Here is a 12,830-nt window from a genome sequence, read left to right on the forward strand (position 1 = left end):
TGAGAACATGGCACAGCACAATGTTCAACCATCACATCAACACATAGAGCACATGGCACAATACAATGTACATGTCCAACATCCATATACAGCACATGGCACAACACATTGTACATGTACAACATCCATATACACAGCAAATTGTCCAACCCAGGTTACAGGCGCAGCATCCACATGTTGAGTACAGGGTACAGCACAGTTGACAGACGCAGCATCCAAATATACAGCACATTGCATGGCACAAGGTACAATTACAGCATCCAAATATACAGCACATTGCATGGCACAAGGTACAATTACAGCATCCAAATATACAGAACATTGCATGGCACAAGGTACAATTACAGCATCAGCACATTACATACACAGCAAGACAAAATTGAAATCAATAACACAAACATGAATGGACTCAGTATTAAAGCCAATTTGGTTAACAAGAATTGACTTCAAAGCTAAAGCCAATGTGGCACATTCAAAATGGCAGCACAGCGCTGAAACCAGCATAACTCTCATAATGGCTGCAAATGGGCGCAAGTCAAAGAGTGGCCACAAATGGGCACGAGTCAAAGAGTGGCCACAAATGGGCACAAGTCAAAGAGTGGCCGGGAAGCAACTCAGCTCCCTCAGGCCTTAAATGTAGGTTATGGGGCTGGGTTAGCCCGGATAGAAAAAAATGGGCTAGCCCAGCCCCGTAAGCAAGGATAAATAAAGCCAATTTGGCTAAAATAATTGGATTTCAAAAATAAAGCCAATTAATTTGAGTTAAAATTTGAGTTAATTTGAGTTAAAATTTGAGTTAATTTGAGTTAATTTGAGTTAATTTGAGTTAATTTGAGTTAATTTGAGTTAATTTGAGTTAATTTGAGTTAATTTGAGTTAATTTGAGTTAATTTGAGTTAATTTGAGTTAATTTTAAGCCAATTTAGTTGACATAAATTAATTTTAAACCAAAAGCCAATTTAATTGAGATTAATTGATTGCAAAACTTAAGCCAATTAGAATTAGATAATTAGATTACAAAGCAAAATCCAATTTGGTTGACAAAAATTGAATAGAAAGCTGAAGCCAATTTGAGTTGAAATTAAATGACTCCAGAACAAAAGCCAATTTGGTTGACAAACAATAATTGCACACACTGAAACCAGCGTAAATCTCATAATGGCCACAAATGGGCGCAAGTCAAAGAGTGGCCGCAAATGGGCACGAGTCAAAGAGTGGCCGGGAAGCAACTCGGCTCCGTCAGGCCTTAAATGTAGGTTACGGGGCTGGGTTAGCCCGGATAGAAAAAAATGGGCTAGCCCAGCCCCGTAAGCAAGGATAAATAAAGCCAATTTGGCTAAAATAATTGGATTTCAAAAATAAAGCCAATTAAATTGAGTTAATTTGAGTTAATTTGAGTTAATTTGAGTTAATTTGAGTTAATTTGAGTTAATTTGAGTTAATTTGAGTTAATTTGAGTTAATTTGAGTTAATTTGAGTTAATTTGAAGCCAAATTTAAAGCCAATTTGGCAGATATTAATTGAAATCAAACCTTAAACCAATTTGGTTAAGGTTAAATGATTGCAAAGTTAAAGCCAATTAGTTTAAGATTAAATGATTGCAAAGCTAAAGCCAATTCAATTAAGGTAGATAGACTGCAAAGCTACAGCCAATTAGATTAAACTTAAACGGTTGTAAAGCTACAACCAATTTAAGTAACATTTAAAAATTAGAAAACTAAAGCCAATTTAATTAACAATGAAAAATAAAGTGGCAAAACTAAAGCCAATTTGATTAACAATGACTGAATGAAAGCTAAAGCCAATTTTGTTAACATAATTAATTAAAAAGCTATAACCAATTTGATTAAGATTAATTAACAACAAATCAAAAACCAATTTAGTTGCAGTGATATGATTACAAAACAAAACCTAATCTGAGTAAAGTTAATAGATTACTAAGGTAAAACCAATTTGTTTAAGTGTGATGTCAAACCTATAACCAATTTGGGTAAGGTTAACTGAACGCAAACCTTAAACCAATTTGATTAACAGAACTTAACTCAAAAGCTAATTCCAATTAAATGGAGGTTAATTGACTAACATGAAGCTGATGTGCTGTTGTGATGGATCGTCAGCCCCCCAAAGCTTTATTGAACGCCTGCATGGCAGCATGGAGTGCTGCATCAAAGGGGAACATCCATCAGCGAGGGAATATAAGGGCCCTAAGGAAGAAAAGCACATAGTTAGATCAATGGGCTGAAACCAGAGGGACATGAAAATGTAAAATAGTGGGCAAGGCCCAATAATCTGCTACAAAAAACACCAAAATGGAGCTAAAAGTGCAAAAGAAGAACACAGAGAATGCCAAAATGAACAGCAAGGCCCAAAAGAGCAGCACAAAAAACATCAAAACAGAACATAATACAACACAAAACACTGCAGAGAACAGGAATAGGGACACGAAGGTGCAACAAAATGATGCAGGAAACTGCAAAATGGAAGAAAGCACCCAAGAGAATATCAAAATATTGGGCAAGGCCCTACAAAAGGATGCAGGGAACACTGAAAAGGAGGGCAAAGCCCAAGAGAACAAGAAAAGGAGCGGCAAAATGGACTGCAAAATCCAAAAGAATGATGCAATGGATGCCTAAATGGACGGCAAAGTCCAAAAGAATGATGCAATGGATGCCTAAATGGATGGCAAAGTCCAAAAGAATGATGCAATGGATGCCTAAATGGACTGCAAAATCCAAAAGAATGATGCAATGGATGCCTAAATGGATGGCAAAGTCCAAAAGAATGATGCAATGGATGCCTAAATGGACAGCAAAGCCCAAAAGAATGATGCAATGGATGCCTAAATGGACGGCAAAGTCCAAAAGAATGATGCAATGGATGCCTAAATGGATGGCAAAGTCCAAAAGAATGATGCAATGGATGCCTAAATGGACAGCAAAGCCCAAAAGAATGATGCAATGGATGCCTAAATGGACGGCAAAGTCCAAAAGAAGGATGCAATGGATGCCTAAATGGATGGCAAAGCCCAAAAGAAGGATGCAAGATACACCAAAATGGAGGGCAAAGCCAAAGAGAATGCATCAAAGAATGTCAAAACAGAGGGCAAGAAAAACACTGCAAGAAACAACTGAGCAACAGCAAAGACCAAACACAAAGACAACACAGTAGGACAAGCACAGACAGCCCATAGGACACCACGGAGTGCAAAAATGAAGTCAAAAACACTAACCTCGCATCTCAGTACGTAACAAGTAAAAACCAATTGCTGTGTGCTGCCCTTACCTGCTGGGCTGAGAGTTACCATCAGCAAAGCTGGGTCCAGGCAATGCAGGTTTCTGTTCCTCGCTGCTCTCATCAGGAGCCGCACATCTCTGTGCTCTGCTGGAACCTGTGGGACACAACATGACAATGAAGGCACTGGGATACAATTAATGCTATTAGGGATATAATTAATGCTATTATGGATATAATTAATTGCTATTATGGATATAATTAATGCTACTTTTAAGTCTAGATTTGCAGTAAGTTTAACAATTGTATCCCACACTATGATCATAATTAAAGTGACTTTCACATAAAGCACTGAGCATCACTTTTATGACTGCATTTATCATAACAGACACCTTTAGTATTGGGTAAATATTAGGTAAATATCAGTTCCATTAACAAATACAGGTTACAGTCATTATCACTACAGCCCGCATTAAGCCAGGGGAGCAGATCAAGATTAACACAAACAAAACATTAACACAAATCCCAAAGACAAGCAGAACAACCACAGAAAGACACTGCAACAGAAAAGCAAAGCAAGCAGCCAAGGGTAAGGCAAGGGCAAAAGCAATAAGGAAAGCCAAAGGAAAGCCAAAGCAAAAGCAACAGCAAACAGACCATTATAGGAAACACCAAGAACAAAGGCCAAAGGGAAAACAGCGTGGAGAGCCAAGAGAACAACAAAGGGAACAATGAAACAGAGGGCAAGGCCCAAAAGAATGCTGCATGGAACTGCAAAATAGAGCAAGGCCATAAAGAACACTGCAGGGAACATCAAGATGGAGAGCAAGGCCCAAAAGGGCACATACAACATCAAGATGTAGGGCAAGGCCCAAAAGAACACTGCATGGAACTGCAAACCAGAGGGCAAGGCCCAAAACAGCACTGCTGAAACATCAAGATGGAGGGCAAGGGCCAAAAAAGATCATGTAAAACATCAAGATGGATGGCAAGGCCCAAGGGAACATCACGCAGAACATCAAGATGAGGACAAGGCCCAAAAGAACACTGCAAGGAACATCAAGATGGAGGGCAACGCTGAAGAGAAAACTGCAGCAAACACCAAGATGGGGGGCAAGGCCCAAAAGGGCACTACAAGAAACATCAAGATGGGGGGCAAGGCCCAAAAGGGCACTACAAGAAATATCAGGATGGGGGGCAAGGCCCAATAGAACATTGCAAAGATGATCAAGATGGAGGGCAAAACAGCAGAGGAAACTGCTTGGAACTACAACATGGAATGAGAGGCTGAAGGGAATAAAGCACCAAAATGATCAACAAGGCCCATAGAATGAACAGAACATAAAGTGAGAACAAAGGAAACACTGCAGGAAATGCTGGAGAAACAGCAAAGAACAGAGGAAAAGAGAATGCAGAAGGATGAGAGCAGATATTATCATTATAATAATGGAACGTTACCTTCAATCTCAGTATGAAACAGGTAAAAACCAATTGATATGTGCTGCCCTTACCTGCTGGGCTGAGAGTTACCATCAATAAAGCTGGGTCTGGAGCATTCCAGGCAATGCAGGTTTCTGTTCCTCGCTGCTGTCATCAGTAGGATAGAACCCATGCTATTAGGGATAGAATAAATACTATTAGAAATAGAAGTAATGCTATTTCTAAGGTTAAAGGTGCAGTTACTTTAAAATAGTATTTTGTACTATGATTAGAATGAAGGTTACTTAAAAACAAAGGGTTAGATTTACAGATACTCTACAGAAAACTGCAATTATCACTAGATTTCCCATTAAGGCCATAAAGTTCCTGCAATTATCCCATAAAGTTCCCTTCAGGTCAACATTACCATGAATGCTGCCTCCCACCAAACCCCATAGAGCCAAAGGCAGCAGAACAAGCACAGAAAGCCCCAACAAAAGAAAAGCAAAGCAAACACCAACAGTAAGGCAAGGGCAACAGTAATAGAACAGCCAAGGGAAAGTCTAAGGTAAAGAAACAGCAAGGAGAGCAGGGTATGGAACACCAAGAACAGAGGGCAAAGGGAAGGCAGAGTAGGAGGCCAAATGGAAACAGCAGAAGAACACTGCAGGAACAACAAAAAGGAGGGCACGGCCCAAGAGAACATGGCAGGGAACATCAAGATGGAGAACAAGGCCCAAAAGGGCATTAAAGGAACAGCAAGATGGAGAACAAGGCCCAAAAGGGCACATACAACATCAAGGTTTAGGGCAAGGCCCAAAAGAACGCTGCATGGAACTGCAAAACAGAGGGCAAGGCCCAAAACAGCACTGCTGAAACATCAAGATGGAGGGCAAGGGCCAAAAAAGATCATGTAAAACATCAAGATGGATGGCAAGGCCAAAGAGAACATCAAGATGAGGACAAGGCCCAGAAGAACACTGCAAGGAACATCAAGATGGAGGGCAAAGCTGAAGAGAAAACTGCAGCAAACACCAAGATGGATGGCTAGGCCCAAAAGGGCACCACAAGAAATATCAGGATGGGGGGCAAGGCCCAATAGAACATTGCAAAGATGATCAAGATGGAGGGCAAGGCAGCAGAGGAAACTGCTTGGAACTCCAACATGGAATGAAAGGCTGAAGGGAATGAAGCACCAAAATGAACAACAAGGCCCATAGAATGAACAGAACATAAAGTGAGAACAAAGGAAACACTGCAGGAAATGCTGGAGAAACAGCAGAGAACAGAGGAAAAGAGAATGCAGAAGGATGAGAGCAGATATTATCATTATAATAATGGAACGTTACCTTCAGTCTCAGTATGGAACAGGTAAAAAGCAATTGTGTGTGCTGCCCTTACCTGCTGGGCTGAGAGTTACCATCAGCAAAGCTGGGTCCAAGCAATGCAGGTTTCTGTTCCTTGCTGCTCTCATCAGGAGCCGCACATATCTGTGCTCTGCTGGAACCTGTGGGACACAACACGGCAATGAAGGCACTGCCCACATCTGCAGGGCAGTTCATAGACACAGCACTCACCTTGGGTTTGGTAGGGAGGGATGTTGGAACCAATAGGGCCCCATGAGACCCCATTGGACCTTATAAGGTCAACAACCCAGTGCAAGACCAACCAAGGTCCTGAAATCAAACAGTCTATGAGTCCAGATGAGACGCATCGCAGACTGAGAAGTGGTGACAATGGGGTGCAGTCCAGTGAGCAGAAACACGGCCAACATGGCACTCCTTTGTAGGAAGGTAGAAGGGATGAGCCCAGGAACCGCTGAGCCGTCGGTCCCACTGCTGTGCTGGGAATGACCACAAAGCAGATCCTCATAGAAGGACCCAGGGCTCATGGAAGGCAGGAGGTGATGATGGAGATCCTCATAGAAGGACCCAGGGCTCATGGAAGGCAGGAGGTGATGATGGAGATCCTCATAGAAGGACCCAGGGCTCATTGAAGGCAGGAGGTGATGATGGAGATCCTCATAGAAGGACCCAGGGCTCACGGAAGGCAGGAGGTGATGATGGAGATCCTCATAGAAGGACCCAGGGCTCATGGAAGCAGGAGGTGATGATGGAGATCCTCATAGAAGGACCCAGGGCTCATGGAAGGCAGGAGGTGATGATGGAGATCCTCATAGAAGGACCCAGGGCTCATGGAAGGCAGGAGGTGATGATGGAGATCCTCATAGAAGGACCCAGGGCTCATGGAAGGCAGGAGGTGATGATGGAGATCCTCATAGAAGGACCCAGGGCTCATGGAAGGCAGGAGGTGATGATGGAGATCCTCATAGAAGGACCCAGGGCTCATGGAAGGCAGGAGGTGATCATGGAGATCTCATAGAAGGACCCAGGGCTCATGGAAGCAGGAGGTGATGATGGAGATCCTCATAGAAGGACCCAGAGCTCACGGAAGGCAGGAGGTGATGATGGAGATCTCATAGAAGGACCCAGGGCTCATGGAAGCAGGAGGTGATGATGGAGATCCTCATAGAAGGACCCAGGGCTCATTGAAGCAGGAGGTGATGATGGAGATCCTCATAGAAGGACCCAGGGCTCACGGAAGGCAGGAGGTGATGATGGAGATCCTCATAGAAGGACCCAGGGCTCACGGAAGGCAGGAGGTGATGATGGAGATCCTCATAGAAGGACCCAGGGCTCATGGAAGCAGGAGGTGATGATGGAGATCCTCATAGAAGGACCCAGGGCTCATGGAAGCAGGAGGTGATGATGGAGATCCTCATAGAAGGACCCAGGGATCATTGAAGCAGGAGGTGATGATGGAGATCCTCATAGAAGGACACAGGGCTCATGGAAGCAGGAGGTGATGATGGAGATCCTCATAGAAGGACACAGGGCTCATGGAAGGCAGGAGGTGATGATGGAGATCCTCATAGAAGGACACAGGGCTCATGGAAGGCAGGAGGTGATGATGGAGATCCTCATAGAAGGACCCAGGGCTCACGGAAGCAGGAGGTGATGATGGAGAACCAGTGTGACTTCACCAAGGGCAAATCCTCATTGACCGACCTTGTAGACTTCTGTGATGGCACTGATGCATCAGCAGACGAAGGAAGAGCTGCTGATATCATCTACTTAGACTTCACCAAGGCCTCTGATGCAGGACCCCACACCGTCCTCATGTCCAAGTGATGAAGACACCAAGTGGATGGGAAGATGATGAGATGGATGAAGAACTGGCTGTAGAACCGAGTCCAGAGAGCAGCCAGCCAATGGCTCCGTGTCCAGATGGAGATAGTGATGAACAATGTCCCATAGCAGCCAGCATTGGGGCTGATACTCTGCAATATATGAGCATAGAATCAAATGATGATCAGCACTGAAGACCATCACAACCATCTCCATTCAACCCTCCTGCTATGGGGACAGTACCCAACCACCACACCAAGGTCCCACAGCCTCAAACACCTCTAGGGATGGAGCATCCCAAAGTGACCCATTCCACCCCCAAACCCTGCAATAAAGAAGGGATCGCTCACCCCATTGTGTAGGCTGAGCCCTCCATCCAAAGGAAGCAGGCTCTAGATACAACTCTTTCTCATACCCATCCATAAGTAGATACAGCTCCTTCTCACCCCCATCCATAAGTGCTGTTAGGAGCAATCAAAAGGAGAAGACATCAGTCCAGTAATAAAGAAGAAATTCCTTACCCCATTGCAAAGTCGAAGACTCACCATTGACCCCAAAGGAAAGGATCTCCAAGCAGAATCACATCCCATATGGCATCCAGACCTCGAAAGCAGCAGGAAGGAGAATCCTCTCCCTCAATGCTCCCATAGGAGCACTGAGCTGGAACTGATGTTGCCCACTGCCCTTCCCAGCCCTTAAATACGAATCAAGGAGGGGAGGAGCCAGGCTCCAACCAATCACAGTCCACAGCTCAACGGCCCCCACCTGTGCCCATGGGGTTGGCCCCTCCCCTCAGCAGGTGCCCAATCAGGATGTTACATAACAGCTCCAATCAGGAACAAAGCCAAAAATTAAAGCAATAACAGGTTAATAATTACATTTATTTGTTCTTAAAGGGGAGGGTTATGGATAGAGGAGAAATGACAGCACAGTATATGGACACAGGGCTGCAGATCTCAGTGTCACAATGGGGTGACACTATGGGCACCACTCTGAGGTTGATGCTGGGGGGACATTGGGAAGATGGGGGGTGATGGGGGTGATGATATCATGATATAATTAGGGTGATATAATAGAAATGCTTAGTCATGGTTGGAAGCCATGATGGGGCGGAGACACAGCAGTACAGCCCAAGTGCAGGCAACACATCCGATTGGCTGAAGGGCTGGCTCCGCCCCCTCCTGGTGCTCATATAAGGTCTGGCACCGGGGGCCAGCACTTATTTGCTGGAGCTCCTTGCTGCAGTCACATCTACCCACATGAAGAAGCTCTTCTGCTCTGTTGCTGCCTTGGAACAAGAGCTGCTGGATGGAGCTCCAGGACTTGGCTTCTCCGCCATCACATTGCTCAGCCTAGAACAGCACTACAGGAGGTAAGTTCCGGTTCTGATACTACAGTAATGCTAAGATGATGGAGGGCAGAGATGGTTGGGGGGGGGGATGTTGAGGTGTCTGGGGGGGGACACGGAGCTGATGTTTGACAATGAAGCTGTATGTAGATGTGGAGGTATCAATGGAGTTACACAAGGAGCCATGTTGGAAGGTGACAATGAGTAGATGAGGGACTGAATAATGAAAAAGGGATGTAGTGACCATGAGATGGTGGAGTTCGAGATCCTGAGTGGAGGAAGCAAAGCAAAACGTAGGATTGCTACCCTGGACTTTAGGACAGCCAACTTTGATCTCCTTCAGGACCTACTTGGGGCTATTCCGTGGGCCAGGGTGCTGGAAGGCAAGTGGGCCTATGAGAGCTGGATAGCGTGTAAACGGCTCTTCTTCCAAGCTCAGGATCGGTGCGTCCCTGTGACTTAGAAATCGGGAAAATGTGCAAGGAGAACTGCGTGGATGAGTAAGGAGCTCATGTGCAAGCTCCGCAGAAAGAAGAAAGTACATGATATGTGGAAAAAGGGTCTGACCACTTGGGAACAATACAAGAATGTAGTCAGGGACTGCAGAGATGTGACCAGGAAGGCGAAAGCCCACCTGGAGTTGAATCTAGCTAAGGAGATAAAGAATAATAAAAAAGGCTTTATTAAATACGTTAATGGCAAAAGGAAGGCTAGGGAGAATGTGGGCCCCATACTAAGTGAGAAAGGCGCTCTGGTAACGGGGGATGCTGAGAAGGCGGAAATACTGAACGCCTTCTTTGCTTCTGTCGTTAGTGAAAGGGCTCTCCCTCAAGAAATCCAGACTCTGGAGGTTGATGAGAGAGTCTGGGGAACGGGAGATTTCCCTTTAGTCAGGGAAGAGGTGGTCCGTGAGTGCCTAGGAAACATTAAGGTCCATAAATCCTTGGGACCTGATGGGGTGCATCCGCGGGTGCTGAGAGAGCTGGCAGAGGTCGTTGCTGAACCGTTCTCTGTAATCTATCAGAGATCTTGGAGAACTGGGGAGGTGCCTGAAGACTGGAGGACGGCCAATGTCACTCCAGTCTTCAAAAAGGGCAAGAAGGAAGACCCGGGTAACTATAGGCCAGTCAGCCTCACCTCTGTCCCAGGGAAGGTGATGGATCAGCTTGTGCTGGATGCCATCTCCAGACAACTGGGAGAAAAGGAGGTTATCAGGAGTACCCAGCATGGGTTCACCAAGGGGAGGTCGTGCTCGACCAACCTGGTGGCCTTTTATGAAGATGTCACTAGCTGGGTGGACAGGGGGAGGGCAGTAGATGTAGTCTATCTTGATTTCAGTAAGGCTTTTGATACTGTCCCCCATGACATCCTTATAACAAAGCTGAGGAAGTATGGGATAGATGAGTGGACGGTGAAGTGGGTCGAGAATTGGCTGACTGGCAGAGTGCAGAGGGTTGTTGTTGGCAGTGCAGTGTCTGGCTGGAGGCCTGTAACTAGCGGCATCCCCCAGGGGTCTGTGCTGGGTCCGGTCTTGTTCAACATCTTCATCAACGACCTTGATGAGGGGATAGTGACCACCCTCAGCAAGTTTGTGATGACACGAAGTTGGGAGGATGGGCTGACACGCCTGAAGGCTGTGCTGCCATTCAGCGAGACCTGGACAGGCTGGAGAGCTGGGCAGTAAGAAACCGGATGAGGTTTAACAAAAGCAAGTGTAGAGTCTTGCACCTGGGTAGAAATAATTGCATGCACCAGTACAGGCTGGGGGAAGACCTGCTGGAGAGGAGATCTGCTGAGAGGGACCTGGACATCCTGGTGGACTACAGATTGACCATGAGCCAGCAGTGTGCCCTTGTAGCCAAAAAAGCCAATGGCATACTGGGGTGTATTAAAAAGAGCGTGTCCAGCAGGTCGAAGGAGGTGATCCTCCCCCTCTACTCTGCCCTGGTGAGGCCTCATCTGGAGTATTGTATCCAGTTCTGAGCTCCCCAGTACAAAAAAGACAGGGATCTCTTGGAAAGAGTCCAGCGGAGGGCCACTAAGATGGTGAAGGGCCTGGAGCATCTCCCCTATGAGGAGAGACTTAGGGAACTGGGTCTGTTTAGCCTTGAGAAAAGAAGGCTGAGAGGGGACTTGATCCAGGTTTATAAATACCTGAGGTGTGGGAGCCATAGTGGTGAGTCTGGTCTCTTTTCAGTAGTGCGTGGGGACAGGACTGGGGGTAATGGGATGAAAGTACAGCATAGGAAGTTCCACACGAATGTGTGCAAGAACTTCTTTACAGTGAGGGTGACGGAGCACTGGAACAGGCTGCCCAGGGAGGTGGTGGAGTCTCCTTCTCTGGAGATATTTAAGACCCGCCTGGACGCCAAGCTGTGTGATATGGTGTAGGGAGCCTGCTTTGGCAGGGGGGTTGGACTCGATGATCTCTAGAGGTCCCTTCCAACCACTACAATTCTGTGATTCTGTGATTCTGTGAAAAAATGGCATTTGACAGTCTATAAGAAACGAACTTATTCTAGGAGAGAATCAGAGGTTTAAACTCTTTTGTTCAACAGACAAGTAGTGCATTATATTTTTATAAGCATTGTGTCTGAGCTTCTCAGCTGTTAGAATTTCCTTGAGAGTAATTTCTCCGGATGTGATCAGAAAACCTTTTGTTCCGTCTATGGCAGCATTCGAGGCATGATACTCAACTGGGTGATATGGAATTCACACTGTCAATTCCAGCAACAAAAAAAGGAAGCGTGCAAACACAGAGAATGTTGATGCAGAGTCAGCATTAAGAAATGAGCTGTCCTTTGCACTTCCTGCTCCAAAGGCCTTCTTTTAGAAGAGTCAGACAGAGAAGCAAGTAGAAGGCATACCCTTTCAGGTGCCTACTTCCAAAGGTATGTTGTATCTAACAAATGGAAACCTAGAACATGTGTAACTTAGGAATTTTTTATTTTAAATATGAATGCAATGCTTGCAGGTCCTAAAATTCTGAAAGATTTCAGTGTTTGGTTTATTTGGTCACAGCACATACAGCTGGCAGCCTGTGCATCTGACAGTGCACTGCAAGCGGTTTAACCATCTATCAGGGCACGGTGCTCATCTGTTAATGATAGAAGTTCTGGCAGTGTCACAAGGAGCATGCCTTGAGATGCATTCAGATCATGAGACAAGTGCTGTGTTCCTAGAACTAGCATATGGTTCCACTTTCCATCGAGATCTAGTAGATCATTTCTTTAACATTCATCATGAGGGTTTTGGTTTGTTTTTATTTTTTTCTGGGCTATTATATTGAGTGAAAGAAAAGGGTGTGCTTTTATTTAAGTGTGCTTTTAATTGCATCTTGCTTCTAAATTAAATGTAACTACTGGATTCCTCATGATAGCATCCCAGTACTTGCGTGTATCTGTACAGCATGGCAATGGCAATATGTGACTAACAATGCAGACACCTCTATCTCTGTGATGTACCATAAACGTGTCCATGCCATCAGCACTTCCAAGTTAAACCCCAACCTCCAGCTCCAGCCTTGCCATCATTGAAACTCGCACACCCTTTTTGTTTCAGCTGTGCCAGCGCTGAGATCCCTTTCTATGATCTCTTGCAGGAATCAAGCGTAGAGCAAAAGGGATGTTTGGGCCAGGTGACTG

The 12,830-nt window shown here is 45.3% G+C and overlaps 1 long non-coding RNA gene across 2 annotated transcripts; it reads right to left on the reverse strand.

Annotated features, from left to right (window-relative positions):
* Positions 1-1,891: 1,891 nt before the first annotated feature.
* LOC146753306 (uncharacterized) lies at positions 1,892-10,181 on the reverse strand. 2 transcript variants are annotated; one of them, XR_014939110.1, is made up of 5 exons: positions 8,360-10,181; positions 6,052-7,990; positions 4,743-4,844; positions 3,283-3,388; positions 1,892-2,204 (listed from the first exon to the last, which is right to left on the reverse strand). It is a non-coding gene; the product is annotated as an uncharacterized LOC146753306 (long non-coding RNA). The 2 variants fall into 2 exon arrangements; XR_014939109.1 differs by having other exon boundaries at positions 8,189-10,181.
* Positions 10,182-12,830: the final 2,649 nt, after the last annotated feature.

Source organism: Coturnix japonica, chromosome Z (assembly GCF_054131305.1).
Source record: "Coturnix japonica strain WE chromosome Z, WE-NBRP24, whole genome shotgun sequence".
NCBI classification, from domain to species: domain Eukaryota; kingdom Metazoa; phylum Chordata; class Aves; order Galliformes; family Phasianidae; genus Coturnix; species Coturnix japonica.